General features: G+C 44.2%; 1 long non-coding RNA gene across 1 annotated transcript; it reads right to left on the reverse strand.

Moving 5' to 3' along the window:
• Positions 1 to 305: 305 nt before the first annotated feature.
• Positions 306 to 27,700, reverse strand: LOC116659973. Its single transcript, XR_004315319.1, has 3 exons — positions 27,576 to 27,700; positions 5,300 to 5,366; positions 306 to 519 (listed from the first exon to the last, which is right to left on the reverse strand). It is a non-coding gene; the product is annotated as an uncharacterized LOC116659973 (long non-coding RNA).

A 27,700-nucleotide genomic window follows, 5' to 3' on the forward strand; every position in this document is an offset into this window, starting at 1 on the left:
TATTGTCTAGGTTTTCTGCTCAAATGTGCTGGGCTCTCTACTCCAAATATCGATCAACTTTAAGTTTTTGGCTTTCCCCTCTTTTGCAATGAGGAGGGCTGGTGGTGGGTGGGTGGGGTCTCGGAACACACAGATAGCTGATCCCTGGGGTTCTATTCCATGCCGTCCACACATCCCACCATTCTGAAATGACAAACTTTAGAATACCACTATGGAAACCGTCCTTCTTTCTCCTGTGTCCTCTCCAGGAATTTAGACTTAACTGTTTCAAGTATAGAGCCCCGCCCCCAGGTTGGGTTTTATAGAATTCTTTCACATACTTCCAGAGATGTTAGCATCCTGCTTTAGATCTCGAGTGGATGCTTCATTGCGAGTGGATGCTTCATTCCTGCATTCAGCAAACAGTCATCAAGTATCGAGTGCTGGTCTGGTTGTCGGTATCTCTTGTTCCTGCTACTCTTGTACAATCAGTGCCAAATATTCTTCAGAATGGTTTGGGGGTTATAGATACTATTTTCTCTGTGTTCCAGAAAGAGAAAGAGACAGACAGCATTTTATTCCATCATCTGTGATCAGTTTTGTTAGTAGTTAATTTGTTGACAAATACTTGAAAAGTTTTTAGACCCATGGGACTCTTAGTAAACGTAAGCTTAATTTCCAAGTGACCGCCTTCACGAATAGAAAAAGAATTCTCTTGACTTAAGCATTTCCCAAGCATTAACTGATCTTTCATCTCCTAAATAATATTCATCTTTATGCCTTTTACCTTCTGTCAAGCAGCAGAGTTTATTGGCCTGATTTATCCTGTTGAAAACATGAGGCAGGGCTGATAATGAAAGAGGGCTGACTCCTGCCCTCATCCAAGGAGAAAGTCCAGACTCCCAGCCCTTTGCAGACCTGACTCTGAATTTGAAAATGTGCTTAGCTTCTCTTGTTATTGCCTAAGGCTGTCTACGGGGGCCTGGCAACAACAGCTAATGAGGAAGGTTAGTAGGTGTGTCAATAGGCCCATTGTCTGAACTTTTTTGTTTTTCTTTCAAACCTACACAAATTGCTTCGGTCAACAGTGAGCCTGAGTAAGACAGACCACTCATCCTTGGGTCACGCAGCTCCTAGGGCTCCCCTGGAAAGACCAACTCCGAAGAAAGAGATAAAAAACTAATCATAAATCACACTGGAGGCTTTACACAAAACTAGAGAATAATCAAATGGAGCAGAGTGTCTCTCAGGCAGATTTTCACTCAGTGTTGATGGCCTCCCTCATCCTGTGCTGGATGCAATGGACTTCCAGAGAGAGCTTGGAGACTGTGTCCAACTCCGCACTCAGGGAAATCAAAGGCAATGCCAGGTGAGTGTGTAGACACTTTTCAGCCACCTGCTTTGTGTTATGATGCTTCAAAATGCCTTCAAGCCAGAGACCTACTTTATACACTGGCTCAGGCTTTAAAAAAAAAAAAAAAATCCTCCTGCAATGAGTTGGCAGGCGCTCCTTGAGGGGATGTGGCAGATGCAAAGGCTTTGGCCCTGTCTCTATGTAGCTTTGGGTGATGTAGTGTCTTTGAATTTAGCCTCTATTTCTAGCCCTTTCTGAAAGAAGAGAGTATCACAGGGTATCTTCCAAGACAGATGGCTCTTCTATTTAGTTTTTCAAAGGAGCGGGTAGGAAATGGAGAAAAGCGATTAGCGGGAATACGTGATCTCTAAAGCACCCTGTGATCGGGTGGGTGAGGGCTCAAGCACGAGACAGTCAATGCAAGGATAAGGACTTTACAGAAATTGCTGGGAGATCTAGAACTGACCACCAGAACATGCTTTCCTTCTGGACCTCTCATAAGATGCAAGATTCATTGAGCTGGTCAAGAAGGTAGCAGACAGAGTTAATGGCTGTATTAAAACTTGTCCCAGCACAGGCCAGCCTAACCCTCCTGGAGAACCATCAGAGGCTCTGGGCTAAAAATGACTTCTCCTTCTAGAACTATCTTTGAGACACTAAATTTGACTCTCATCCTGAGGGCTTTTGTCAGGATGTCAAACTCCGGTGGCTGGGCCACATGAGCAAAAAGCCTCAAGACCTCACAAAGTACAGAATCTGGTAAAAAATCTTCACACAGTGAAGAGATCCCAGCGGGTTATACCCTCAGCGTGGGTATGAATGGGACATATGCTGTTCCTCCACACTACTACCCAGACATCAAGGCAAATTGCTTTTCGCCAACCTTCGTACTTGGGTAAAGGAACAAAATCGCTGCCTTGATTGTTCATAAACACAAGGTCATTGTATAACTTTCCAACTTCTACCCATTATCTGGGTAGTCCCAAAAAATTCAAGTGGAGAATTAATGTAGAATGCTGCTTGCTGGGTTGGAAGTGGTCCTAAGCCCATGGCACAAGGGAAAAGCGAATCCTCTCAGATTTGCCTCAAAGAATTGCCATAGATAAAACTTTAAAAAATATGAGCTCATCAGCACAGATCACAAAACTCACAAAGATAGCAGGTTCCAGAAGCATAACACAGCTGAAAAAACAGGGGATTCAGCTTTCAAAAGGCATCCAATATTGGATTATCAGCCAAGGAATATAAAGCAAGTATTTTAAAATCAATTCTAAGGGGAAAAAAACAGCAAGATCTGTGTCAGTTTGCTAGCACAGCCGTAACTATGTACCACAGACTGTGTGGCTTAAATAATAGATTCATTTTCTCACAGTGCGAGAGGCTCTAAGTCCAAGGCCAAGTTCAAGGTGTCCGCAGAGCTGATTTCTTCTGAGGCGTCTCTCCTTGGCTTGTAGATGGGTGACTTATCTCTTTGTCTTCACATGGTCTTTCCTTTGTGTGTCTGTGTCTTAATCTCTTCTTATAAGGACACCAGTCATATTGGATTAGGGCCCCTCCCAATGACCCCTTCAACCTTAATTACCTCTTTAAAAGCCCTCCTTCCAAATACAGTCACATTCTGGGATTTAGGACTTCAACATATGAATTTTGAGGGGACACAATTCAGCCCGTAACAGGTTATATAAATGTAAGAGAGGAACCAAAAAAATGTAAAAGTTATCAAGCAGATGTGGGAAAAGATCCAATTAGAACTTCTAAAAATGAAAAATATTATAACTAAGTGTTTCGTAAGCCTCAGTGGGTGGTTTAAGAGATAAGCACAGCTGAAGAAAGAATTAGAAAACTGGAAGTCAGACTGGCAGTTTTTTGTTTATTTGTTTGTTTTTACACAGTCCAGAGAGAGAAAGAGAAGTATCAGGACTGATGAAAGACTGCCATCCGCAGATTCAGCTGTCCCAAGGCACCCAAACAGGATTTTAAAAAGAAGAAAAAAGAAAAAGAAAGAAAGGAATGCACACCCAGATACAAAATAATAAAACTTCTAAACACTAAAGCCAGAGAGGATGGAAAAAGTAGGCAAAGGAGACAGGTTACTTACAAAGGGGTAATTCATTTACAACTGACGTCTTAAAAGCTGTCATAGAAGCCAGATGATAGTGGAAAAGTACTTCTAACATGCCGCGAGAAAATAATGCTCAACCTAAAACCATATATGCAGTGAAGATGTCTTTCAAAAGTAAGAGTGAAGACATTTTGAGATAAGGAAAAAATAGACCATGATTAAAGGATTCTAATGCTTGTCTTAAGCAGAGGGAAGTAATCTCATGTAGAAATACTGACATGAAAGATGACATAATAGGCCAAGAAAGTGGCAAATATACGAGTAAATCCAAAAAACACTGTATAAAACAATGACAGTAAACTTCTATGGGCAAAAGAAAGATAAAAATGAAATACACACTATACAGCAATATAAACTGGAAGAGGTAATAGAATTAAAGTTTTAAGGTTTTTGTAATGTTATAGAATATAAGTTAAGTTTGCTTGTTAACATTCTAGGATAAGATCTAGGAGAAGAGAATTAGATACGTAATTTTCAAAATAGTAGAGAGAAATAAAAGGAAATCAGTCAAAAAGAGGTAAAAAGAGGAGAAGCGATATAGAGAAAGTAGGATAGTTAAAAAACGCAAAACAGACCTAGGTAAAACATTTCAGCGATTCCATTTAAATAAAAATAGACTGGATGCCTCAGTTAAAAGTCAAAGATGTCATATGGGATTTAAAATATCTAGTTAAATGCTCTTTTAGAAGAGACACATCTAAAACAGAAGGAGCAAAAAGTTCAAAGTACAGAGTGTAAAAAGATATAATAGACAGATCTAAATCATTCCTGCATTCATGATTTTAATTTAATATATTGTTTGGAATGTTGTTAATTCTGTACTCCTTTTTTAATTTCTTAAATTAGATGTTTAACTCATGAATTTTTAGCCTTTCTTCTTTCCTAATATAAGAATTTAAAACCATAAAATTTTCTCTAAATAATACTTTATGTATAACCTATACATCTTGCAGGAGGGGAGAAGGAATTTTTTTTTTAATGTATACACTTTGCTTTGAAAAATATTGAATGGCATGGAGATAACTCATAATAATACACTGCTAAATACAAAAATCAAGTAACAAAGTATGAACATGATTCTAATGACTCAAAAAAAGATACAACTATACCATTCTACATTGTATATGCACAGAAAAAGGATGAAAGGGAAATACACTAAAATATATGCAGCAGGAATTCAGGATAGTAGGGTTACAAGCATTTTTAGTTTTCTTTACACCTTTCTATAGTTCCTTTATACTTTTCTATATTTCTGTAATGAATGTGGATTATTTTTGTGGTCAGAAAAGAATTACAAAAAAAGAAGAAAGTGATACTTATAGAATTAATAATTTAACATGAAAAAGTGTGCTGGTGGGGGAACAGGCTGCTCATGTTGTCCTAAATAAGCATTAGTGGATTTCCCATAAGCATCCCAACCTCATGGTCATGAGCATACATGTGATAAGGAATGTGTCCTCAACAAACTTGCCTCCTTTGCCAGGTGGCTCAGAGCTGGCCTGTGCCTTGGGTGTGATCTCATATGCCTCCCTGCTCTACAACGTGCAGGCTCATTCTCCTCTTTCTCTGAGACAAGATGTGGGGACAGGAGATCCAAAAATCTATGTAACAAGCACTCAAGATTGGGTTCTTAAAAGAGTAACCAAAAATGCTCTGGGAACCTGAATGTTTCACAAGACACATACACATTTTTTACGAAATCTTCCTTTTACCATGTTCTCCTTTTGAGCTAAATTTATTCTTTCCCTAGTTGGGCTTTCTACCAGAGAGAGAAAAAAGAAAACAGCTTTTCTCATAAATGCTCTGAAGACATTGGCAAAGCTTTTCCTCATTCATCTACTCACTGTTGACTTGGAAGATTATGTCTCCTCATCTTCAAAAGAGAGGATAAAGCTGAATTCCTCTGAAGTCCTGAGATGAGAAATGATGTGTCACTAGAAATGGTAATATCATCGAAACATGGCATCTTCTATCAGTGTTGCTCTGAGTCCATCCATCCATCTATCCGTCCATTCACTCAACCATCCATTCATCCATCTATCCATCAATTCACCTATCCATCCATCCATCTATCCATCCATCCACCTATTCATCCAACTTAAAAACATTTGTATAGAAACAATTATGTACCATGCAGAGTACCAGCTGCTGCAGGGAAGGGAATAAGATATAATCCTTGCCCTTGAGAACCTCATGAGCAAACAAAGAGAGGCATGTACAGAGCTCATTATAATGCAAATTAGACTAAGTACTAGTGTTCATCATCTCTATGTGAAATGCCGAGGAGGAAATAATATGAGAGCATAAGATGAATCTCCCCTGCTTTAGAGTGACTGATCATCTCACCAGTGATGTAACACATAAGCCCCCAAAACAGTTACCTAACAAATCCCAGTAATAGTCCCATGAGTGACCTTGGATTCAGAGTTCAAAGAGAACAAGCTAAGAAAATTGCCCTCTGTGGCCCAGAGATGTGCTTTCTCCACGTCTGCAGAGGCAATAAAGGTCTATTTCTGTGAAAACGTGCATCTCCTCTGTGTGTGGGCAAGTCTGCTGGCACATGTTTCTACAAGCTGTTTTCATCAGCTTCTCACCTGCTCCACTGAAACTCCCAGGCCTCACGAGACCCATTGCTTAACCAGAATAGAACTTAGTTCCATGCAGGGCTGACAAGGCGGGCATTAAAGCAGTAATAACACCAGGTGAATGCCCTAACTGTCCCAGGAGCCCACTTTCCAGACCAGCTCTGTCCAATGGGAACCTTCTACACTGATAGGAATGTGCTGTTGGCACTGTAGCTTCTGGCCCATGTGGTTAGGGAGTACTTGAAATGTGGCCAGTGAGACTAAACCTTTGATCTTATTTTACTTTTAATAAATTTAATTCAAACTCAAATACCTTAATTTTATTTAATTCAACTTTAAATCGTGGCTACTGTATTGGATAGCAGAGTTCTCAGGCATGAAGCTGAAACACATCATGAGGTAAAGAGTTTTTCTTGAATGAACAGGTGCCCTGGGAATTCACAAAAGCACTTAGTGGGTAAAACTGAAACTTGGCTCTCAACAGCCAGATGGGCCCATGACAGAGTCCAATTTCTCATCTTTCTCCACCCTCACCCCCACCCCCAACTGCAATCTTGTGGTTTCCGAAACTTTTTACTCTGGTAGAACAAAGGACTCAGAAGACCCCTTAACTCATATTCCATTATCCCGAACGCTAACCCTCTCCCCTCTACTTTTGCCACTTCTAGACTTTTCATCAGAGTGAATGGGAAGGTCAGGACACCTTCAGCGGTACACCAGTAAACCCTGAGATGGGGGGCAAGAGTCAGAATTATTAAAAATATGTCTAGATAATTCTTCTGTGCTGCCAGATTTAGAAGCCATGTTGCTTCATACCAGAAACAGAAATGCATCAGAGAACTTATCATAATGGGAGCATTTACTCACACAAAAAGTATTTATTGAGTGTATGATATGAAGCAGGCTTCAGTATAAGTTAGGGATATAGGGTTGAGCCAGACAGCTGACATTGCTGTCATATGGTCTAGTGTAGGGAGACAAAAATAAACCATAAACAAATAAAAAGATAATTTCAAGTAAAAAGCATTCATTGACATGTAGGAAAACAGTATAATGAGACAGAGAATGACTAGGTTTGGGAGCTACTTTAAACTGAGGTTGGGAAGTTCTCTCTTAAGAGGTGAGAAAACAGAGACAGTGATAGCCCGTAAGGTTTGAAGAGTTTCACTACAAGGAGAAGCAGAGAGATCAGCCATGGTTGGGTGGGAATGTAGGTCAAGGGAACGTTTGTTTTGTTTTTAAGATAAGCTATGTCAAGTCAGATGTACATGTCAATGGGGTGAGTAAGAAAGCATTTGAAGATGCGAATGATAAGCCAGTCTCACTAGCCTGTGAGGAATCAGTCCTTGGTCATCTGGAAAACCTTCAGAGACCACTGCTTGTCTGTGAGTTACACATTGAGAAGTACTCCTGTGGACACTCTTGAGCTTCCATGTATGAGAACAAAAACTAATTTTGAATTGGGATGAGTTATAGGTATACAAAGGAGGGAATATTCCCATTCAGCAGATCTGGAGGAAGTGGGTAGATACAGTAATTGGAGAGCTAAGCCTTGAAGGATGAGAGCCATTTGGTAAGGTAGGGCATGCCTGGAAGAGCCGGAGTACAAAAACAGAGAAAACAGAGGCTGTTCAGGGAACAGGGGATTCTGCTTACAGTACTACTTGGAAGAATTGACCACTTTACATGTGATCCTGCACTTACAAGTGTCCAGGACAGTGCTTTGCACGCATCAGAGAGTCAGTTAATGTTTGCTGACTGATGACATGGGAAAGTTTAACTTTACCTCTCCAATTCAAATCCTTGAACTGCTAAGCTAACCTTTGTGGTCACACACATTATACTTCATCACAGGCATTAAGTAATATAATCAATGCGATGATTAATTCATTAATTCAAACAAGCAGCTAATTAAAGTTGAGTAAGGAAGGGTAACATGGCCCTAATTACTAAGTTGCCTAATTGTCTCCCATATTCCTGGAACAAATTCGTGCTTCATTGTTCCTCCTTCATGCAACAAAATTGAGGGTTTACAATGTGCAGGGCACTGACGAGGGGAATCAGTAATGAACAGCAAGAAACGGCCCCCGCTCTGTCCCGTTCACAGGACGTGTCACCCAAATGACCACAGGCCACCCACTAGTGACCACAACGTTAAGTCACATTTTCTTTCATACCCAAATTACGATATTACGATGACTCTGGGTTCCTACCTGCCAGCTTCCCAAGGGTCTCCTTCAACAAATATTCCTGAACAGGGTGATGAGGTTGCCTACCTTGGTTTGTAAATTGGTCCTCCCTGCCCTTGGCTAACTGCTCACTCGGGGGACAGAACCTCAGGCCCCAGTCTTAGCCGGACTCCTTCCTGTTGCTTCCGAACTGCCCCATCTGTAGGAGGAGGAGCCTGGGGCCAGCCCCACCTGGGTCATCCCAGCTTCCTGCCAGAGTCCCTCTGTTCCCCGGGGCCCTGCTCTCCGAGGCAGGGTCCTATCTCTGTTGAGCATCTGAGGAGCCACATGGTCCAGGTGCTGCCTGGCTACTTGGTCTGTCTGAGCTCCGTCTCCTCCACCTGTCCGTGGCCTTCTACAGATACAACTGTGTTTTCTTAGCCCTCACTTGCCCCGGGTTATCCACAGAATGGTACTAGGGTGATCAATATAGCTGAATCTCCCAGCATCACAGCATGTTCTACCTTCACAGAACAGCAGAGATTTCATTAACCACTTGCTCCAACTTCCTCATTTTACAGAGATTAAAAGATGTTTTCCAAGGCCCTATACATAAATACTTAATCGTATGGCTCCCCAACTCTATTATCAACCTGTTGTACTAGTGTCCGAGGGCTGCTGTGACAGAGTGCCACAAACCGAGTGGCTTCAATGACAGAAATGTATTGTCTCACAGTCCTGGAGACTAGAAGCCTGAGATCAAGGTGTGGGGCAGGGTTGGTTCCTTTTGGGGGTTGTGAGGAAGACTCTGTTCCATGCCACTCTCCCACCTCCTGGGATTTTGCTGGCCATCTTTGGGGTTCCTTATAGATGATGCATCATCTTAACGTCTGCCTCCACCTTCACATGGCCTTCTCCCTATGTGTGTGTCTGTGCTCAGATTTCCCCCTTTTCAAGGCTATTATTAGTCATAGAAGATTAGGGGTCCACCCTACTCTAGTATGATCTCAACTTACTACATCTGCAATGGCCCTATTTCTAAACAAGTTCATACTCTGAGGTACCAGGGGTTAGACTTCAACAAATGAATTTGGAGGGGTAGGGACACAATTCAACCCATAACATCTGTCCTCACTCCCGTCAAAGGGTGGGGTGGGGAGTCATCTCTATGTGTGACTGGAGTCTGTCCAGACAAAGGATCGAGAATTCATGGAAGCGGGCACAACTGCTTTGTTGCAAAGGTGATCTGTGTTTACCTTAAAACATGTTGACTTTCAAAGCAAACTCTCCCCCTTCTCACTGTCTTCTGAACTACTTGGCATTAAAAATGTCCAGTAAGGGCTCATCAGTGTTGATATGTCTCAGGAAATACAGGGCATGTAAGTGTGATGAGTGCATCAGAACCGCTGAGCCCTTTAAGGGGAGCAGCCGGCGTGGACACACCTTGTGGCCTGGCCCCTGTTATTCCAGCCTTGCCAACAGAGCCTCCCCCAGAGGCTGTTGACATTTATTTAGAAACTAATTGTGCTGCGGTTTGGGACATGAAATGGAAAAAGATCCGTTCACACTGCAATCCATCTTGGAATGAAACGGCTGCTGTGGCACCAGAAGAAAATTGTTCCATTAAGTCAAAGGCAAACCTCAATCTGAAGGACAGAAAAGCCAGAGCCTTGAGCTGAGGGTCTCTGTGTCTCAGAACCATCTGCATTTTAACATCCCTGCAGTCATCAGAATGCTCAGTTCCGGCCGCCTATAAAACTCCTTTTTCTCTCCCTCCCTTTCCCATCACAGTTAATTCTCAATTATCCACAAGCATTTAATCACAGCAACATTCTATTCTCAGACGGTTCAACCCTCCTCTTCTAAGAAAGCTATACCTTTCTCTCTAACGTTTGGACTGTCCCCATCCTAGGAACTGCGCTGCATTTAAAATCTGGACCCCTTGTTCAACAACCAGCAGAAAACCTCATTCTGCACACACATAGCTGACTTACCCTGGGGGCCTTTTAGAAATGCAGACTCTTGGGCTCCACCCTAGACCTACTGAATCACAATCTGCACCTTAAGATGCTCCCATGGGTTAGGGCTGAGTGCAGACCCTCAATAGCTAATTGTCAAACCAGTGAATGGTTCCTTATCTCTCAGGCACACACTCCATCCTCTGTGGCTGACTACCATTCATTGTCATAGAAAGCAAACTACTATTAACATTAATTATTCATCTCCCCAGACCCACTTAATTCTCCGCGAAACAATCAATATTGTGATATGACGCATAGGATGGTCCACCTGAATTTCTGAAGCAAACAAAATTGTCTTCTTGATTTTCTGCTGTTTTGGATTCTCCATTGTCATTGTTCTAACAACTCTATGAGGATACGTCATTGTCATCAGTCAATCCAAACACTGTATAGTTTTAAAGTTGAGGGTTAGAGGATGCTGACCCTGAAAGGGAACTTCAGGATCATGAGATCAACCTCCTCACTTGACAGATGAGGAAACCACCTCACAGTCAGGTCACGGACTCAGGCAAGTTCACCTACACTTTTGGTCCCGTGTGTTCTAGACACAGCGCACTGATTCGTGCTACCCTGGGCTGGTTAGGATGTTGCACAAGGTGTTTGGCCTGGTAACTTCTCACCTTCTAACCAAACTGAGAGGACTAGAAACTGAACGAAATTTCTTCTGCTCTATCCTACCTTCTAAGCTCTTCTCGGATGCAGACTGGGAGAGGAGAATGAAGGAAATGGAAGTCCTTATTATTTGTCCTTACTGTCATAACACAAACACTACTTAAGGTGTCTGCAAACTATCCCATGCACAAGGGACCTGTGCAAGGGGGAGAATTCTGGAGACATCCAGAAACAATGAGAGGCCCACTGCCTTCAGCTTAATTTCATTCTTTGAGAAATAACCCAACTTCAGAGGTGGTTTCGCCTCTCCATCTTCTGTGTTTTCACAATGCCAAAGAACCATCAGCAGTAGAGACGCTCAGGAATAGAGCTCCTCAGGCTCTGATTAGTTAACTTATTCAACTGACTGAGGAGCAGGAGGGCAGAGATGTTAACCAAGCTGCTCCCAGAGGCAAAGAATGTGGGGTCTTCCTGAATGTCCTTGACTTAAGGCACACAGACCTCCCTGATCACATAGAGCCACAAGAATAATCAGAGCCTCATCACCCACCTCTACCCACACCATTTATTAAACACCTTGACGTGCCCAGCCCGGGCGAGGTGTTCCACATCTCTTATTAGTGCCCGCCACAAGGCTTTTTTTTACTGATACCAATCCTGAGGCCCAGAAACTGAGTAATTTTTATCCCGCTGAAGTCAACTCAAAATATATATCAGGGCCAGAGAAGAAATCATAAAGCATGGAGAAGTATAGGAAAGGCATAAAGGAGCATCTCAAGGTTGACCCAGAGATGGCCTGGGAATCAATATAGATTTGTATTGTATAGTCAAGGAAATAATTATTTATTTATTTAAATCTTTATTTAAATATTCTATTTATTTTAAGTAAATGAAAGCAGATATGTTGAATGTAGATTAGCTGAAGCTCATACACACATAAACACAGTGCACAAATCTCATATATATGTACCTACCTATATCTCATATCTCACACATATTCATATATAAATAACATATATGTACATATATACACACACACAAATAACCTCTGGGACTGTGGGTCTAATCTGCTCACACCTATGGATATTTTTCTTGGATAAAAGAAAAGTTCTTCCTTGAGCTACTCCTCAGGTTCTTTCTCGAGTTGCCTTCTGTGGACCCTGATTGCCTCAGGAAGCTTTCCAGCCAACACACAAAGGCTGAGGCCGAGTCTCCTGGAGCTCTCAGCTTTCCTGGCACCCCCACAGGCCTAGGAGGTTGAAGTGGCTGTCAGAAGAAGAGTTCATTTTCCCAGAGACCAGAAAAAAAAAAAAAAAAAATCCATGTTATCTGTAGTAAGTAGGTCTGTCCATGAGGTGGTGGTGTTAGTATAACTGAAGCAAGAGGGAATAAGGTCAAGGCCAGGAGAGGAGCCAATCAGATCGACGGTGGGATAATAAATCCATGCTGCCTCCACTAACTCCCATCTCCACGTCTGACAGACGACTGGCATGGGCCTTCTGGGTGTAGGAGGTTTCACAAACAGAGCTTCTCAGCTCCTACATCAGCCTGAGAAGGGGCTTGGAGGCAGCCCAGGCAAGGGGACACTTGAGAAGCCATGAGGGGTGCTGGCTGTGCCAAGGAGACTTGCATGCAGTGGTCTCTCGGTGCCTGGACACTCCTCCACGTTCCCTGGCCAGTGGGGGTTGTTTTTTTCTGTGATCCCTGATCTCTGGGGACGCATTCCAGCCAACACACAAAGACTGGAGCAGAGTCTGCTGCAGCCCTCAGCTTCCTTGGCAAGTTTCTTCTACCCTTTCTACACACACCTAGAGGCTCCTGCGGGGTGGAGTCCATAGAGACAGGACTCGTCAACAAAAGAGCTCCGCATATGGAAAATCTCCCCAGGTGCCACTTTTTGTGAGCAACTCCGGCTGAAGTCTGAACCACACTGAAATAGGTCGTTCCTCTCTGCGTGGTCTTTGAGGAGAGAGAAGATGCTATGAAAATAATACACTACTGAAGCCTTCCCTGGGGCCAGAATCTTGTTTTCAAGTTTTAGGAAGTTACATTTCCACGTGAAAAAAGTACCTTGTGTCTTCACCAGAGAGAGGGAACAGCAACCTTGGTTGACTCTGCTATGGGACAGACACTTTACATTGTCACCGTCAGTCCATCAAAGCCCCTGTTCTCCTGGGACCTCACAGAGGGGCAAGTCAGGCTCTGGAAGGAGGGTGATGGGACTTGCCTGGGGTCACACGTGTGTCAGCCACAGGGCGGTGAGCACCCAGAGCCCTTGGGCTTTCTCTGCTGTGTTGCCTGCTGCGTAGATACTGAACAAGTGGCTTTTGAATGAAAAGTACTAACAGTTATATAATAACGCCCCTTAAATCTGGGTGGTCCTCTACGTATTCAAAATCCTTTTCCAGTGCCCAAGACCTGCTGAGACGAATCCTAGCACTGAAGTCCACCCTTTCTGCTGGGGCTCTCTCCCTGGCCCCCCCTCACCATGGCCTTGAGCCCTGGGTCTCCCCGCTGGAGCTGGCCCTTGCTTCCCATTGATTGATGCTGGGAGGCTGCCACCCATGCCCCTGCCCCAGGCGTTTCTGAGTCATAGATCATGGGTGGGCCTGGGAAGGTGGGCGCCAGAGGGGAGCAGCTCCATGTAAGCAAATTTGGCTTGTTTCTCAGTTTGACCCAGGGCCAGCCTTGGCTGATGCTGAGGAAAATACCAGTGATAGGGGGACGACTCAGCACAGCCTGGCTTCCTTCCTCACGTGCCAACAAATGTGGTCTTTCTGCTAAAGCCCTTTAATCTGGAAATTAAGTCTTCTGTGTCACTCCCAACTTAAACTGGACCCAAGAGTGAACTGGATCTGTGCTGAAGAGGAACCAGGAATCTAACAAGGTTCTGGGGTACCCTGAGTTTGCTATGTGATAGTAAGAATAATGGCTGATGCGTATCCACAAGTTCTCACTGCAGACCAAGCTCTGTTCTAAGTGCTTCACTCTACCAACTTCTTCCTTCATAGGCCTGTCAAGTACATACTACCTGTGCCCAGAAAAATGAGGCACAAAAGAGTGACTTGCCTGAGATCCCACAGCTTGTAATGGAGGAGTCCGAGTTTGAATTCATGACCAACAGTCAGTTGTGCCAAAATGGATCCTGGCCTCCCACAGCAATGCTGGACCTTTCCTATGGGTTCTGAAGCTCCACTGACTTCCTGTAATCCAGGGAGATCTGAGACTGATGGTTGGAATAAGCCCCCGGACAAACTAATCTCTGGGGAGCAAACGGAGGGAGGAGTACTGTTGGTGGCAGCCCATCATGAGTCTTGGAGTCCTTGTTCTTTCCTCTCTTTCCTATCCTTCCTTCCAAACCCAACCTGCCTTGCCTGTCACTCAGCTAATCAACTCCAGTGTCATCAATGGAGAGAGGGAAGACCTGACTAACCCAGGTCATGGCTCTATATCGTCTTGGGGTTTTGTCTGCTTTCAGGTCAGCAACAGCAAGAATGTGGCAGCGTCCATCCTGAAGGACCATATCAAAATACACTCTTTGCCTAGTCCGTTCCAGCATCTGTATCAAAATACCACAGACTGGGTGGCTTATAAATAGCAGAAATTTATTGCTCATAGTTCTAGAGGCTGGAAGTCCAAGGTCATGGTCCCAGCATATCGGGTGGGGATCCTCTTCCTGGTCACAGACTTCTCTTTGTGTCCTTACTTGGCAGAAGAGCAAGGGGGCTTCCTGGGGTCTCTTTTATAAGGCCACTAATTCCATTCATGAGGGTTCCGCCCTCATGACCTCATCACCTCCTACTAAGGCCCCATCTCCTAATACCATCATCTTTAGGGGTTAGGATCTCAACATATAAATTTGAGGGAGATGCAAACTTTCAGACCATAGCACTCCATCTTTATTCTGCCCTCCTGACTCGGACCCCAGCCTGCAGCCTACACAGGTGGATTGTATTGTATCTGCCCTTATCCCAGCAATGTGGCCATGTGGTTGTCTTATACATTGTCCTTTTTGGCCTCAGCACACAGGAAATGAGTTTAATTGAAGATATAACGTGCATTTGTCAGGAACACAGAACACACTCAACCACATATGCTCACTCTGACAGATACTGTCAATCTAATTGGAAGGCTTTAATTATTAAAGCTCCCAACCACTTAGAGCAGCAGGTGACCAAGTCACCACACACGGGCCTGAGTGGCATAGGATTAGGAAGCAGCGGGCTCACCACTGGCTGTTATTGTGGATCTTAAGTTTATATAATCTTGTCTCATCTCAGTCACAAAGTCCCAATGGTCTGATCCTGTAGATACAGGTCCGAACTGGCTCAAGTCTTGGATTCTGGTCCTACTCCTGCAGTTGACTCTTGGGGCCCTTGGTCAGTCCTTTTTTCTTCTTGGTGCCTCCATCGTCCCACCTGTACTGTGTGGCTACAAATATTTGCTTAGGATCATTTTAGCAGCTGTGAAGTGTCCTGGGATCTTTGAATGAAAGAAGCTCTATTAAAGCTTATGAACCAAGTGACGACTCTGGCCCCATCCACACAGCAGAGCTTTACAGGAGACAGACTGGACCCATTCATCCTTCATACAGGCCTAACTTTATCCCAAAGCCTCACTGTTGGCCAGGGCAGCAGGGCTTGTCAGAGAACGGAGCGGTCCTAGCGCTTTCAAAGTGCTCTCTATTTAGTAGGGTTGCTTTTTTCCTTTTTCTGTTTTTTCTTTTTTCTTTTCTTTTCTTTTCTTTTTTTTTTTTTTTGCATATTAGTAAAGGTAAAACAACTATGCAAGAAAAAGGACAATCATGAAAGGAGGAGGCCCTTCTCAAGGGAGATCTACTGATTAGGCCATTAAACAGGTCAAGGAGGTCATTTTGCCTGGAGTTGGAATTTATGCAATTAGTATACTGGACACTTCTGCATAAATATCAGAGTGCCATTTTTGCATGTGTTTTTACAGACTTGTGTGTGTTGTTTCAGGGCGTCCACTGTGCCAGAGAGCAGAGCTGAGAATGAATAGCATGGTATGTGCAGGGCTGGTATGTGCAGGACTGGCTAGGGTTAAGTGTGAGTATTTTTGCTTCTCCAGCATGGCTCCACTGTTGCAGCCCATAACCCTGCAACTGTCTTGGGGCTGCAACAGCATCATCTTAGAGCTCACATCTCCAGCTTCCCTGCTTCCTGGGACCCTCTATCCTCTAGGAACTTTACTGAAAGAACATGAGGTCTCTGCTTGCTCCCTCTTCAATCAGTTTGGCTCTTTCTTCTTTGAATTCATCACTAGCCCCAAAAGTCAGGTGTTCCATCAAGATACCATCCCCCGACCGTGGACAGTCACTCACTTCCTTGTGATTCTCCACTCCTTGTGTCACCAGCAGGAATCTAGGGAGATGCTGAGGCACCATGGTCTCTAGTATCGCCCTTCTTGGGGGTAAAGAACGTAACTCCCCTTTGCTGTCATAGAAAAATGCAAACATTTATGCAGACTTACCAAGACCTCATGCTACCCAGTCTGTGTCTTCCTGTTTGACCTCATCTCCTCTCACTCACCTCTTTGCTCATCAAGCCCGGCCACACTGCTTTCCTTTCTGTTCCTCAGATTTATCCAAGTTCATGCCCATTTTAGGTCCCCTATCTAGTTCACTCTGCCCACCCAAACTGGCATGTCAGCTCCTTCTTATCATTCAGAACTTTGCTTACATGTCATTCTCAGAAGTTAATTCCTTGAGGATCCTATCTAGAGTAACCCTTCCCACTCAGTCACTTACATATTGTATAACTTGCCCTCAGACTTTGGAAATCATTGATCATTACTGGTGCTCTGTATGAGCTGACGTGTATTTCTCTGTCCCTCCAACACCAGAATAGAGATTCCATGAGCAGGGACCTAGTCTGACCCTCGATGCCGCATCAGCAACACTGTGTAATGTATCTGGCACTTGGGAGGCTCTCTCTATAAATATTTGTTAAATGAATCAATGAATGAACAAAGTAGAATCTTTGTTTTGGACTCTAAGAGGTTGCTAGTGAACTTCATCTCTCAAACCTAATAGTCTTGGGCACTGTCACTGGGAGTCCCATCTGGACCCCCTGCTCAACCAGTGGAAGTCCACGGTGTTGGACCTTGGCTGGTTTGCAGCATCCCAGCCACTGGGATGTAGGTATTGCCTATGGCTAGTAGACCATGATACTTAGGGTGAGCCAATAATCAACCTCCAAAACTCATCAGAGTCCAGCTAGGCCACAACTAGTTGGGAGATAGGTGAGCAGAAAGATCCTGATGTAAAGCATAGAATATAAAGTGGGGAAACCAGGCCAGCACGAGAGCCTGGGGGAATCTCAGATCCATGGGATCTCGGGTCCTTTGTAGAAGGGCCCTGCAGTCTTGGGTGAGCAGGTGAAGGAGCAGTTAGAGTCTCTCGGTTCAGATGCACAATGACCAACAACCATTCTCTTGGAGGCGTGAGCTGATGCAACTGCTCCTTGATCTACTGCTGAGGACCTGATGCTGGATCCTGGCAGAGGTTTCTGGGTACTGGGGGCAGGTGGTGAGGAATATTCATTGCTGATTAAGACTTTCTCGCTGAAGAGTTGAGGGTGGATTCAGAGGAGGGGAAGTCCTCATAAGAAGATCGTCAAGGAGGTTATTGAGCTGTCCAGAAAGGCGAGGACAAGAGCTGGCAATGGTAGAAAGGGAGAAGAGAAGGAGATTCTGCAAAAGATCTTACTGATTCAGAATTGAAAACACGGAAATTAGATCAGATTAGATGGATGGAACGGGGAAGAAGGAAGATGCCAGGAGGATGGGGAAATCTAAGCTTGTTGGGCTGGGTGGAAGCTGTCAGATGTCTTCACTAAGAACATCAAGGAAGGGGCAGGTTGGGGAGGGCAGTGAGCTTTATCTCAGGAAGGCAGAATTTAACAAGCTCACAGGCCCTCCAGAGAGAGGCTTTCCCCCTCCATAAACAGATGGAATTATAGGCCTAGAGCATAGAGAAGGGAAGAACTTGTACTGAGTCAAATGAGGCTCTGAAAGTAACCAAGAATTTTAGTGAAAGGGGAGTGTTGTGGGTCACAACACAGTGGTGGGCTGGTGACACAGTGACGCGAGTTAGTAAAAGAATTTTCCAGAGGTGAAGTAGGAGAAAAGTAAAGGAGTTTATTAGGTTACGCTGCCATAGGCAACAGACGAGAGGTTCCTGTGTGTGCCCCGAGGGCCGGTTATTGGGGTCTTTTATAAGGTTGGGTCACAAGGTGTCTGATTAGCTTGTGTACAAGTCTCTGACTGGTGGTAGGTGAGGTAAGAGGTTTAGGGTTCCTGAAGGGTGGTTTGATAAGGTGGGCTTGAGACAGGATGGAAGTGGGCAGGGCACAGCCATTCAAGGAATGCTACAGCAATTAACATCAAAATGGTGAAAGATTCAATCCCCAGTAGGCCTTGAGGCTCAGGATGATGAGAGATTTAACTTCTAGTAGATCTTGAGCTCCATTATATGCTCACTGTAATATACTACATGGTGAATAACACGCCCATAGGCACCATGGCAGTCCCAAGGCTAGCCACAAAAGGTCAAAGTGGGAAATGGCCAACTTCCTGGGAACCCTAGCCCCATCCCCAGGCTACTTAGACTGGTCCTTCCACTTATTAGCATACAAAGCCACCAAGCCCATAAAAGCTAGCAACATGGCACTTTGAGGCCGCCCCTCTCTCCCTCTTCCCCTCTCTCCCTCTTCGGAGACGGCCCACATTCTGTCTATGGAGTGTGTACCTACTTTTAATCTGAGCACCCAACCCCCACACCTCGTGGCCTTTCTCTTGCCTTTCAATGTATCTCTCTGAATAAATCTACCTTCACTCAACTGTGGATCGCTCTTGAATTCTTTCCTGCACAAAGCCAAGGACCCACACTTGGCGGGGCACATCCCAGGGGTTCAACCGAGACCTGGGACACAGCCCTCCTCATGCCCCACATCTGTTTTCCTGCATCAGGGTGAAACAAGCCAGCCGGAGCTATTGTGAGATTATGCATTACCTAGGAGTATTAGCTTGTTAGGGCAAAAATGCCCACTAAGAATGTACTTTATCTTTTGAAGACTCACAGGCAGACATCTGTTAGTGCAGCCCAGGACTGGGGGTCATTGGACTTTGAAAGATGTCAGTTGGCACCAGGAGGACGTTTTTAACTCGAATAAAACTAAGACTGATTAAGGTAAAGCTTGAAGCTGGCGGCAATTTCTTATTCAAATGTAAAGGCTGGGATTTAATTTTTGAAGTGGAACATGAGGTTTCAGAAATCAGCTGTCTTTCTGCTTTACAAAGAGAATGTTACTGAACGAAAGTCCATGTGCCTGATGCACAGTGGGGCCAAACAAACTCAAACGTTGGCATTTGGAGCAAAGAAAGGTTTATCGCAGGGCCAAGCAAGGAGAATGGGTGGCTTGTGCTTGAAAAACCAGAACTCCACAGTGGTTTGGGGGGGAAACATTTTTATAGGCAAAATTTGGGGTGAGGGCTGCAGAGTGTGTGACTTTCTTCTGATTGGTTGGTGGTGAGGAAATGGGGCAGTGTTCCAGGAATCTTGTGCTCAGCCTGAAGTTACCATCCTCCACCTGGATGGGGGCCTTAGTTGCAGCAGAAGAACTCAAAGATACTATTGTGTCTATTCCCTGAGGAGGAAACAGGACCCTGTCCCAAGGCTGCACTATTGTTTCTTAACTGTTTCTCCTTTCTTTCTACACTCCCTCCCTTCCCTGATTACAACTGTTTGAATATGCCCTTTGGAACTCAGGGAAGGTCAAGGAGGCTGAATGAAGCCTATTTCCTACAAACAAGAACAGGGGACATGGAAAGGATTTGTACCTGGGAGGACCTCACAGGGTCTTGCTCTGTTTCAAGAACTCAGAAGTATCTTTAGAGGAGCAGGGACACAGGGATGACAACCCCCAAAGGGCCAAATCAGGAGAGTATAGTTCTCCCCAGTGAAAAGGGGACAAGGCCTCCTGCTCAACACAGCAGTCCTCACAATGACCGCCTGTGAAGATCACATTGTGCATGTAACCTTGGAAACATCATACTTAAAAAAAAATCACGTTATTCATACTAAACATGATGAAACCAAGTTATGATCTCCTCTTGCCTCCAAGTAAAGAAAACCAAAGAAACAGAGATGAAAACAAGACAATACACAAAGATCAGGAAACAGATTAAACCCTAGAGAACATACACAAAACCAACAAAAATAATTACTAACCATGTGAGGTCAAATACAGAACAAAAGGAGTCCTAGAAGATGACCTCCCCCACCCCCACAACCCCAAAGAACCAAATAGCAACTTAAAAATGTAAAGAAAGATAGTAACATTTCCTAAGCCAATGTCACAGCAATGAGAGAATATTCATGATGCAGCCTTGGGCCCCTCTTGCTGAGTTCTTGTAATAAGCTCTGGGCCAGGACTAAAAATATCAAGGAGTGGGAACAGTCAGGAGTTAGAGATGAGGCTGGCAGCCAGCGCTGGTCAGCAGGAGATGGGCACGTGGGGTAAGATGAAGGGAACAGGGTGGGTCTTGGCCAAGAACATGAGGGGAAGCCCCTGGTCAGACCCAAAGGCTACAGCTGAGATGAGCACTAACAGCCAGAGTGCTGGGCCTCTCCATTAGTTCCTGCCTCTCAGGTCACCTCCAGGTGGCATTTTCCTCTTGAAACACAGCACGGACAGAGTGGACTCTAATATTTCTTGAAGTTCTTGGAGGGTCTCCAGGCACTGTGGATCAGGAAATAAGAGGGGATTTGGTAGTCAAAGGAACTTGAGAGACTGTGTCCCAAACCTCCTTTGAATTCACAAGCTCATTAGCATATCCAAGGCTCTGAGAAGTCCCGCTGTTAAAGAAACCAGTTTCATTAACCCCTAAAACCTGTCAAAAGGTAGAGATTTATAAAACATGCTTTATCTTTTTTTAAAAAATTATTTATTTTTCTCATTGTGTTTTTAATTGAAGTATGGTTGATTTATAGTGTTGTGAAAACATGCTTTATCTTTGCTGCCTTAAGGTTATTACTCTGAATAATAAGAACAATACTATTCATGGCTAGCAAATTTGAGTTGGCAGATCTGATTGGCTGTGCCCATCCCTTCTCACTGTAATATGTTTCTGCCTTCAAGTTACCTGTTAAATTTGAAGGTTATGACTTTCTCCAAAGATATTATCTGAGTCAGTATGTATCTCGGCTGGAACTTCTGAGCATCCCCATGGAAAATGGTGATGCTAATTATTGATGTATTTGTAGAACATCCTGTGTGTTACAAACTACTTTGACAGAAATCTTATTACTTATCATCTCTTACTATAATACAGCCATGGCAGATAGGATGCTGAGCAGATGCCCTTCTAGGAGTGCAGCAAAACAAGTGTGGTTTGTGGAGGAGTTAAATCAGAAAGCTAAAGATTTAGAATAATTATATCCCTACTTTATACATCAGCTCCCACCAGTCAGGAGTGCACCCACTTACTGCCTTGGAGGTGCTTCCCCACTGATCCCTTCTCAAGTTTAACCTCTAATTACTTGATGAGGATGCGGGCTGAACAGGTAATTTCATATTGGGAGACCTAAAACTCGTATCATTTTTCAGTTCCTTGCTGAGTTATCTGATGACTGTTCTGTTGCCAGCAGGATCAAGTCCAAGTACCTTAGCTTCCCTTCACATTTGACAGCAACCCAGCTTTCCAACACCATCTGATCACTTTCCCGCCCTATTGCACTGTGTTCCTGCTCCCCACAGCCATCAGCCATTTCCCAAATAGGTCTTGCTTCCTCCAACCCCTGCCCCTCTACACACTCACTCCACCTTCTGTTCCTGACTGTCCTTTCCTTGCTCTGCCTGCAAAACCTTCCCAGCGCCCCGAGGCACAGCTGGTCACTTCTTCCTCAGGGTTCCCCAGTCCTCTGTACCTAGTTTGAGACTGCACCAATCCTTTTGGAATTTTCCACGTGTTTTCGGGAGTTCTGGAAAGCAGGGCCTGGGTTTTATCCATCACGGCACCACTTGGCCCTCATGTAGTGCCTAATGGCACAGAGATGATGCTTATGAAACATTCTTTGAGTGAGTAATTCATTTAGGCACTGTCTTTTACTGCAGAAAGTCTGGATGCAACATCGAGACAAAAAAGGGTACCGATAACCAATAATCACCAGCAATCAACGGAGAGTGGCGAGAGGGAGGAGCCAGAGCTGGCACTGGCTACACCAAGTTGGGGGGTGGGGCAAGCCTGGGCCCAGTGGGCGCCTATCACATTCTCTGAGGAAAGAGGTATCTATGAAATTTTTCAAAAGGAGAATGGATGAAAAGAGGATGAGAAACAGTGGCCCAAGATTGCATCCAAAGTGAGCCACACTGGATAAGAGAGGGAGGAAGAGACAGGGCAAAGGACTGCCCCCAGGCCCACCAGCTGGGATAAGCAGTGCTCCTTCAGCACTGTGAGGGCTCTCCTTGACCCAGGGGCCTCCCAGCTGTGATTAGGCTGGGTGGACTCCCCATCCTTGGCCTCCCTGGCAGAGATGAGGCTCAGAGTCAGCATCTCCTGGCGGGGAAGGAAAGCTAATAAATTATTTGTTACCAGTTTTTCATTTACTTTTATTTGTATATTTAACCTTCGATTATTTGATTAAGATCGTTAAGAAGAGCTTAGTTCATTCTAAGCTCAGCCCACCCTTCTTTCTGAGATCATCTGTATCAGGCAGTCAGAACTAGTCGTTAAATTGTTCACAGAAGTTGCTTTATCATGTTGAGCCTAAAAATCCAGCTGTGCACAAAAGGGGATCAGAGACCACTGCAATTAAGAGGGACTTTAGAGTATAGCAACAGAGACTGACACATTGTAACTGACTGTACTTCAATTAAAAAAAAATTGTTTTTAATTTAAAAAAATGTTAAAAAAAAAAAAAAGACGGACTTTGGAGTTTACTTAGATCTCCCCTTTCATTTCACAAGGTGGAAAGGGACAGTGAGAGAAGTGCAATTCAAACTTTCTAACAGACTAAAGAGAATTCTGTAGCTCTTTTCCTTGAGAGAACTTAGGCTCAGTTTAAAGTCCTTCTAAATGGCTACCATTTTCTGATTTACTCCTTCAGAAGCAGGAGAGCACATGTGAGGATGGGAACAGAAGTGAAAAAACACACCGAATCAATGGACACAAAAGAAGAGTGATTAAGAAGAGGCTGCCTGAGCTGATTCGAATTAATTCCACTCTAAACAAGTCCTCGAGTAAATACCATAAAATATAGGTGAATTAAAGGAAAACACTGACTTACCCACTCCTTCTTAAAACATACTAATGAACAGATCCAATGATAAATTTACATATCTTAACTAGCATTTCAATAAACATCACTGAGTATCTACAATGTACTAAGTCTTTGGGGATTAGGGTGAAAGTAAGGATATATATATAAGAACAATGAGGAGAAAAAGCATTTACTGAGGGCTGCAATGTTTTAGGCATTGGGCCAAGTATTAGCTCATTTAAACTTAATTGTAAGCATAATTGTTTGCCCATTTTATAGGTAAGGAAACTGAAACTTAGGATGGGGAAGTAAGCTACCGGAGGTTCCATAGCTGATAAGTGACGGAGCTGAGTTTCTGATTCAGGTCAGCGGGGTTCCTAACCATCATGCTCTGGTGACTCCCAGGAGACAAGATCCCTGGAATGTGCAGTCAGATGGGTGGGGCACTCAGGAACAAAGAGTCCAGATGATAAAGACTGAAAATGGGAAAGAGGATAGTTAAGGAAGAGTCACAGGAAAGATAATATTATAGCAGGAGCTAAAGAATGAGGGAGGAGACCTCTAACTGGAGAGAGGCGAGGAAAATGCGCTTTGGGGACCATGTCAGGATAAACAGAGGCATCTCACTTGGTGCCGAAGAAGAACCCAATGGTGCTAGGATCACACCAACCGCAACCTAGGGGCTCAGCTTTGGGCCTGAAACCAGTTTCAGAAGAACAATCTTGATACAATCAGGATGAGGAGTAAGATCTGTAGCCACAGGTGGAAACTGCTCGTGGCCATCAGCACTCAGTCTCCTTGTCGCTTGGTCCACAGCAGCTTCTGCAGACAGCAAGCTGGACACTGCTCTGGGGTAGACTAGCCTGAGGGGTTGTGGAGGTCGGGGGTGCCACCAGATAGAGCTGCCAAGAGCCAGACAAGTTACTGAAGACAGTGGCAAGTTAGTGCACCTTCTCTAGGATGGGCCCCCTTACCATAGCTCATGGCTTTATTCAGCCTCAGCGTTTGAAGATAAGCAAAGTCCTGCTGTAGACAGGTCTGGAGGAAAGCAAGAGGTGTGGCAAAGAAAAGGCTGGGTTCCACAGGTGCTGTGCATGCCCAAGGCTCTAGCAGAGTTGGCTACCTTTTTCACTGCTTTGTGCTTTCTTAGAGAAGTCATCCTGTTTAAAAGATAAAGACCAAAAATCATGGCGAACGTATGGACACTGGTCAGGTGAGCAGTCCCAGAGCCCCTGGTAATATTCACTTCTTAGAGATACATTCCTTTTCTCTCTCAAAAACTGGATTTTCTCTTTCTCCAGTTTCTTCCCTTAACTGTCTCTAATGCTCCCTTTCCTTTTATTCCAGTTTCTTTCATCAGCCTCTGGTAGACTTGCTCCAGGGCCTGCAGCGCCAGGCCCAGACTTTGGCCCTACAAGGTCCTGGGCCCTGCTCCAGACCCACTGACACAGTCTTGCTGAGCTGGGAGCTGGATTTTAAACAGCTCTACCAGGTCACATTTTACTCACAACAGGTTAAGAACCACTGCCCTGGGGACAAAGACCCTGGAAATGTTCAGATCTCTGAACTTTCCCGTTGAACCTTCTTTGGTAAATGGAGGTGATGAAAAGGCACAAGTGACAGTCCAGGGCTTATCCCTTCCCTGTGATCTTAAGTTTACTTGCTAGACTGTGAGTCTCTGGATGAGGATCACTTTCGGCTCAGTTCTCGAACCTTGAGTCTTAGGCACTGCATGGGTCACGGTGTGTGGACTGAATCAAGTGTGGATGTAGCAAACCCTCTCTCCCTCCCTCTCCTCTCCTCCCCTTTCCTCCTCTCCTTTCTCTGGCCTTGGGCACAAAACACAGATGTTTTAAGAGATGGTTAATGTTTAAAAGGACAGTCAGGGAAAGCAACGGCTGGTTGCTCAACTGACAAACAAACCCACCTTCTTCTGCTCTTTCCTGGGCCAACAGAAAGCAGCCAGAAGACGGTCACTCACCCAGCCGGGGCTCAGCCTCGCCGTCCTCCCCACCCACACAGCAGTTGCACAATGTTGCTGCAACAACCTGAGGCTATAAATAGTCTTTACTAAGAAGCTGCATCGGGGATGGAACAGGCCTGATGGGTGGCCCGTATTTGCTGCCCCTTCTAACAAGTGAAGAAAAAATTTTTAAAGTGTCCCGTATAAGAATCCAAGCCTGGGGCAAAGTATTCTATCTCTCCCTTTGAGTTCCTTCTGCTCCCCCAGGGTTCTGACTGCATTTTAGGGTCCATGACTCTTTCTGTTTATTGTTAACCAATATGAAACTCTGTCCCTCTGAGGCAATGATAATAATGAAGATAATGATAGTAGTTTTCCAGTAGGTCTTCCTTGCCCCACCCTCCCCGCCCTGTTCCTATGGCCTTTCTACTTGCCTAATCTCTGATCTCTTGTGCATGGACCACTGTCCTGTTTTCCATACCGACTGATGGCCGGCCCTCTCCTACACACTTATTTTTTTTAGGGTTTCTCTCTGTACAGAATTTTTCAGTGACTTCTTTTTGCATGTAACAGTGGACTACAGTGTATTCCATGCATACCTTTCATCTTAACATATATATTTATTTATAAATTAAATACATGTGCTACAATAGATTCACATAAAATATTAGACAGCTTACTTTCACTGTTAATTTTTGACAAACATAAATATAAATAGGAGTTCTAATATTTTCTCCCTGTACTCCAATGGGTCATTTTGAATACCCCATAGTAGACACTACTGAGGATGGCTGAGATTGAATCATTTTGCTGGGTCACCAAAGCCTTCTAAGACCTAGTTCCAGGTCATTCATTCACTCAACATTTCTTAGTGACTTCTATGGCCAGGCATGACACTAGGCTCGGGGGATAATAATTAGTCACGGCCCAATAGATCAGGAGCTTACAGGCGAGTGGAGAAGATAAACACATAAATAAATAACTCTTGGAGAGACATATGTATCATCACTGATGTTTGCACAAGACCTTAAGGGAGAACAGAGAAGAGAAATAACTTTGCCTGTGAGACTCAAGAAAGGCTTCACAAGGACAATTTGAACTGGGCCTTGAAGGATGAGTAGGAGTTCACCAAGTCACAAAAAGGAAAAAGGCCCTTCCAGGCACAGAGCATAGGCAAAAGCACAAAGGTAAAACAGAATATAGTAATTTAAGGAGGGACAAGTAGTTCACAGAGGCTGGTGGAGTACATGGGAAGTGACAGAAGATGAGGATTGGAAAGGAAGGTTGAGGTCAAATCATGGACAACTTTGTCTGCCACACAAGTAAGTTTGGATTTTGTCCTGAAGTTAGTGGGAGTCATGGGATTTTTTGACAAACTATACTCTCCTCTAAATGTGTTTTTTACCTGTTTTCCCCAGAGAAGTAGAGAATATGAAGTAGAACAAATAAAATCAGCAGTTCCTCAGGGCAGGCCTGACACACCCTCCCTCCCCTGAATGCTCCACCCATAGTGTCTGTCCCACCTCAGGGGGTCTATGAGGCTGATGGCCTGTGCTGCTCTGCAGGCCTTACAACACAGATCACAGCCTCCAGTGAGCAGGATGCGCCCTTCCCCAAAGTCTAAAGGCAAGTTCAGGAATGTCCAGTGTTAGGACAAAAACTAAAAGGGACTCACACTCCACTTCGGGATTAATGGTTATTGGGAAGACTTCATGAAGAGATGAGGACACGTCTCTCACACACTCTCACGAGTCAATTAACCCAAACTTTGGTAAAAAACAAAAGTTTGAAATATAAAACGATGACAGATGCAGATAGTGTGATGGAACCAAAACTGAAAAGTAAGATTCTTTCATTTCTTTATCTCCATGGTTTTCTGGGTGAGAGCCATTGCCATCTACCCACTCTCTTTATTAACAAATTGGGATTTATACAGTGTTCCCAGATAAGCCTTTCATCTGTTAGGTTCACTAGTATGTCCAATTCTCTCCTAAGAAACTTTATCATCAAAATCTTGATAGAGTTTTCATTCATTCAATCAACCTGTATTGCATATCTGATGACTGCCAGGCATTGTCCTTGGCTAGTTTTCATTTCTGAAGTATTTTCTTTCACACGTGAAAATGGCACAGATGATCACCGTCTCTACAAAGGGTCCTTTGGGGTGTTTTTTCCAGGGGGATTCTAGACTTAGCCTGAGCCATCCACACTCTCCCTCTTGTGACCAGAGCCAGGTATTTATAAGATCCTTGGTCCATGTTTGAAGTGGTTTGTGTTCAAAGACTAGAACTATTTTCTGCAGAACAGAGCTGTACTCTGTGCAGCACTGGAACTGTAGTGCTGAGCTTTTAGCTCCAAGGGCTAACAAAATGAAATAATCATTCAGAGGGAAAGCATTGTATCAAAATTAGAAATGATAGAGATTTTCTCCTGGAGTGGGAGAAGACTTCTTGAAATTACAGCAATGAAATGACAAAAACATAAAAGGTACCTCTGCAGAGATGCAGCCATCCAGGCAGGTGAGACCCTCGGAAACCGCAGGATGCAGGAGACAATGGGCTGGTCCAGACTCAGCCTGCAGTGCTAGCCTTAGCTCCAAACACCAGCCAAAAGCTC

Source organism: Camelus ferus, chromosome 26 (genome assembly GCF_009834535.1).
Source record: "Camelus ferus isolate YT-003-E chromosome 26, BCGSAC_Cfer_1.0, whole genome shotgun sequence".
Lineage (NCBI taxonomy): Eukaryota > Metazoa > Chordata > Mammalia > Artiodactyla > Camelidae > Camelus > Camelus ferus.